Genomic DNA, 5,460 nt, shown 5'->3' with positions numbered 1-5,460 from the left:
ATCCCCTCCAATGGAGCCATTACACCCTCAACTCGAATTTGGTATGATTTCAACCCTAAACATGTCAAAACCGGGTTAATCTAGCCCTGAGTGGTTTCATGCCACATCAAAAGTGGTTTTGCATGTGGTTTCAGCTATTTTGACAATAACTAAGCAATGGCGTGGCCAATCATCAATGCTCAGTGTCCACGGGCGATACCGTCCTGCACGGCTTCTACCTGCAGCTCAATGAGCAAGAGGCCAACGACATAGTGGGCATGAATGGCGTCTTGGCCGTGAACCCCGACATAAGTGGTTTATGGACGCCGCTGCGGCTCCGACGTGAGCTCACCCTCGCTTGGCGATGGCTCCGTCGACCACACGCGGAACAACGTCGCCATCAACACATTCTCTGCGGTGGAGCATAACGTCCTGGTGTCATGCTATGTCGGGAACGTCGAGCCTGGGAGCTCGATACTCTCCTACGTGACGGGCTGGATCACCACCGTGGGCACGGACACCCTTGATCATAACTTTCCGGCGTGACCGGAACCACACCGGCATGTCTGAGAAGCAGTGCCATCCGCGAGCTACAGCCACATGCCGTATAGGCTGTGCAGACTGTACATGGCGCTGGACACAATCCAGGGCATCTACTTGCATGTAGTTCACGACGGCGCTAGTGCCATGCGCGCGACATGGAGGTGGACAGCAGCAGCGACTTACTGAACATGCCGTGCGAGAGGAACGATGTACAGCGTTAGTGCGCTAGAGCACTGGTCTAGCTAGCCTTTATCACGATCTATGGTGGCAATCGGGCCAGCGGAGGAGGCAGTGATGGCAATGTACGCTAGAGGAAGCAATACAAGCAGGAGGATGAAGGTGAGGATGTCGTTGTGGAAGAGGTACGGAGTTAATTTCCCGAGCAACTGCCACCTCAACGCCATGTCACCAAAACATCAGTGCCTAATCACCACCATGCGCTGCAAAACCACTTTCGTTGTGGTATGAGACCACTCAGGGCTTGATTAATCCGGTTTTGACATGTTTAGGGTTGAAATCATGCCAAATTCGAGTTGAGGGGGTTATGGCTCCATTGGATGGGATTTGGGGGTGAAAAGTATACTTCTTTCAAAAGAAAAACAAGAGAAAATACTCACTGGTGAAATTTTCAAAAAAGAATTCCAAGTTTATTCATGGATATACCATGTGACACATGTGCTAAGCAATCCAAACTACTAAAAAAATTTATATCTAGTTTGCCCTTGTCATCTAGTAGCGTTCTCAGTTTCGCTAACGGCCTCCACCTCTAGAGTCCACGTATCAATCTGCCCGGCCTTTTTGAGAATTCTCACCGACAGCGATGTAGCCAACGGCAGGGTGATCCAAGGGCACCAACGTGTTCAGGAAGACGTCGCGGACCCAGGAGAGGTGGAGGTAGTCGTCTGCGTTGGTGGAATCGACAAAGGCGTTGGAACCGTACGACGACGCTACGGGAATTGGCACAGACAAAAGTGGAATTAATGGCAAAGTTAGCTTTAGGGAATCTTGGAGGGGCCAGGAATATAAGAAATCAAGAGGCAAGATGACAGCTATGGAGAGTTACGATGATGGCCGAGGAAGAGTTCTATGGCCCAAGACAAGCTCGGAGATGAGGATTTGGTGGCACAAGCACACGATTGAGGGAGATAAGCGAGTGGGGCGAGGTCGAACGGGCTCAGGGATCACAATGAATTGAGCGCACGACGGACTCAAGCTGCACTGGCGAAGCTACATGGCAATCTTTGGGGGAGTTGTCACTTTTGCAAGCTAAGCCCCACGTAAATTTTTTTAATGGCTTTAACAAACACTGCCCCCCCCCCACCCCACTCCGTGTTGTACTAAGCAATACCACTGTCGAGGAGGGTAATGCAGAGTGGGGGATGGTCGCTCACCGTTGGGCCAAACTAGAAGGTAACTCTCTCAGAAAGAAAAACAAGAGCACTCAAAGAGAAAAGACTCATTGATGAAAATTTATTTTTTGTCCAAGTTTATTCATGGATGTCTAATTTTCCCTAGTCATCTAGCGTTCTCAGTTTCACTAACGGCCTCCACCACTAGAGTCCATGTATTAATCTACCCGACCATTCGAGAATTCTCCCCGAGGGTGATGTAGTCGACGACAAGGTGATCCAAGGGCACTGACGTGTTCAAGAAGACGTTGTGGAGCCAGGAGAGGTGGAAGTAGTCGTCGACATTGGCGGAATCGACAAAGGCTTTGGAACCGTACGACCGCACTACGGGAATTGGCCCAAGTCGAAGGCTCGCACAACCAAAACTAAAATTAACGACAGAGTTAGCTTTAGGGGATCTAGAGGGCCCAGGAATATAAGAAAAATCGAGAGGTAGGATGCCATCTTAGGAGAGTTACGGTGATGGCCGAGGCAGAGTTCCATGGACCAAGGCAAGCTCAGAGATGAGGACTTGGTGGCACAAGTACATGATTGAGGGAGATATGTGAATGGGTGAGGTCGAACGGGCTCGGGGGTGGCCTATTTATAGGACGCAATGCGTTCATAATGAACTGAGCGCACGATGCACTCAAGGTCTTTGGGGGGGGGGAGTGTTGTCATTTCTGTAAGTAAGCCCCCACGTAAAAAAATCTCATGGTTTTTACAAACGGGGGGGGGGGGGGGGGCACCCCGAGTTGTACTAAGCTTTGTCACTGTTGAGGAGGGTAATGCAGAGTGGGGGATGGTCGCACATGGGAGCGGGTGATTTGGGGGAATATTTTTGACGCGATAGGAGCGAGCCAAAGGGGCTGCATGGAGGGGGCCATGCGCTACAGCGTCTGACGAAGATGGGGAACTAGCAGGCCAGGGAGGGGTGAGTTTGTTTCTTATTTGTTTTTATGTATTTTTTGGGGGGTTTTAGTTTTTTAAATTATATTTTTTACTTTATTTTTTAAACACATGTCGACTTTTTTAGTACACATGGTACATTTTTGTATACAAGGGAAATACTTTTTGTGATACATGTTGAATTTTTTAATACATGACGGACATTACTTCTAATACACGTTTTTTTAATACATGTTAAAAAAATTCCAATACATATTGATATTTTTTTGAATGGTAAGAAATATTTATTAAATTATATGAATATATGCTTACATTGTATAAACATTTTAAAAAATGTCATGATTTTTTTGAATGATACGAAACATGTTTTACAAAAATTATGTAACCATTTTTTGCCTTGTATAAACATTTTTAAAAAATTCCATGAACATTTTTTTAAACATGTGACCATTTTTTTGGAATGGTACAAATAAAGCCATGCGGACATTTTATATATGCGGTGAATGTTTAAAAAATGTAAGTAAATTATTTATATTGATTTTTTGAAATATCAAAAAATGTGAAAATGATTTTAAAAAGTAACAAAACTAACAAACTGCCCTCACGTTGGTTGCAATTAGTGGGCCAGCCCGAGACAATGTCACTAGAGGTGAGGGCTCCCTGCGCCTCACGAGTAAGCTAGACACAGACGCCCGGGAGACATTGAATCAACCACAACATGCGAGGGATGGTCGGCAGGGTCCAACTCATATGGTGGCGCCACCAGTTGGATATGCCAAAGTCCATGTAGATGCGGGCCTTGCTTGATCAAGCATCGGGGGCTCTGTGACAACGGTTTGCTTGGATTCAAATGAAAATTATCTAGGCTCGTCTGCATTGGTGAACTATGGTGTTTGAGATGTGGTTACTCTCGAAATAATTTCTTGCAGGGAAGCACTATCTTTGGCCGAGGATCATTTTCTCCATGACATTGTGATTGCCACGGATTCAAAGCAAGTTGTAAGGGACATCCAGAAGGGAAGCATCAGGTTGCATAGTCAAATTATTGCTGAAATCAAATTTTAATTGTGATTTTCTTTTGAGGGTCCTGCATCGAATATTGAAGCCCATTCGCTTGCCAAATTTTCTCATTCTTTAGGACAGGGGCGCCACATTGGACCCCATGATCTTATTTGCATTCCAAACATTGTGAACATTGAGTAGTAAAGAATTGAGGTTTCTCAAAAGAAAAAGCTTTCTTGATTTTTTTTCTCAAATACCAAAATTGATCTTGAATTTTAAAAAATGTTCTCGAATATTTAAAATATTGTCCAATAAAAAATTCTTGAAGTTTAAAAATGTAAAAACTGTTATCACATTCAAAATAATTATGCAGTTTAATAAATATTATTGATTAAAAAAATTGAGAACATTTTTTAGAAACAAAAGGAAAATGAAAAATGAAAAAAATGAAAAGATGAAAAGGGAAAGAGAAACAGAAACAGAAAAAATAACCAAAAAGTAAAAAAAATGTTAGAGAAAAAACAGTGGAATTTCATCAAAAATCAAATTTTATTTGGCTAGTTGCAATGTGCAATGTGGAAAAACTATGTTGCAATGTGCATAGGTGTTTGTGCGTACACGGTCAGTTGTTGTCACCTGAACTTAGAACCACCAGCTCCTTGGAAATCCCTCCTATGACTATCCTCTTCAGAAACCTCTTCAAATTGCACGACCCAATGCAGCAATGCTGCAAGGAACATTCTTGTGAGAAGCTGCACTGCATGCCCCCCCAACTTGGCGAACAGGGAAGGGAAAATTTACCTTTAGTTTATTCACAGGGAAGATCTCACTGGAATCTTGTTCCATAATTTGTTTTGTGTCAGAAAAATAGTTCATGTCCCCCGCAAAAAAAAAAGTCCATGTTTAATTAGCCTCTGACAAACTACGCCTACTTCTGTATAAATATAGAACTGACAATCGTTAGGCAGACAGGTCTGGGTGGTGTAGTTGGTTATCACGTTAGTCTCACACACTAAAGGTCCCCAGTTCGAACCTGGGCTCAGACATCTACTTTTTTTTTGAAATTGTATTTGCACTTGCAGATACTCTTACAGAAAACCTATCTATTTTAACTTTGCAGCAAACTTTGCTTCACCTTTTGAACAAAATTGAGGTAATACTAATAACCTGCATTTGTTCCAGAACATTTGTTAAATAGTAGTGATAAAGATGCGCATTGGACAAAAAAGTTGTCAAATACAACAACTCATGGTAGATAACTGTTTCATAAATAAAACACAACAAAAGATATGTAAAACTTTGCTTGCAACCATGATCGTTCATTGAGGAAGACTATTTATTTTGTAAACCTCTTCTACCATTAAAATAAATATGGGGAGAGCATAAATTATATTATATTTATTTATGCTGGGCCCCACCTCTCGTTGGATCCGCACCTTGGTGCTGATCCCCGTGGCGCCACTTCTGGGTCGCCGGAGGCACGGCTCTGCGTGCGTGAGGAGCGTTGGAAAGGGGGCCGTCGCCACCATTTAAATTGAGAGCTCTCGATATTAGATTCTTTTGCGTGGCAACCCCGGCAGTGTAATCCTAGATCCTCCAATGGTCACTTTCTTCATGAGATGTATCCTCAATGTTCGGC

At 43.6% G+C, this 5,460-nt stretch overlaps 1 non-coding gene across 1 annotated transcript; it reads left to right on the top strand.

The window, feature by feature from the left end:
- The first annotated feature begins 4,793 nt into the window (after nt 1-4,793).
- On the top strand, nt 4,794-4,867 carry TRNAV-CAC (transfer RNA valine (anticodon CAC)). The gene has a single exon. It is a non-coding gene; the product is annotated as a tRNA-Val (tRNA).
- The last annotated feature ends 593 nt before the right edge of the window (nt 4,868-5,460 follow it).

Source organism: Triticum aestivum, chromosome 4A, assembly GCF_018294505.1.
Source record: "Triticum aestivum cultivar Chinese Spring chromosome 4A, IWGSC CS RefSeq v2.1, whole genome shotgun sequence".
NCBI lineage: Eukaryota > Viridiplantae > Streptophyta > Magnoliopsida > Poales > Poaceae > Triticum > Triticum aestivum.
Note: the sequence above shows the minus strand (reverse complement) of the source record. Positions and strands in the feature narration are given on the sequence as shown.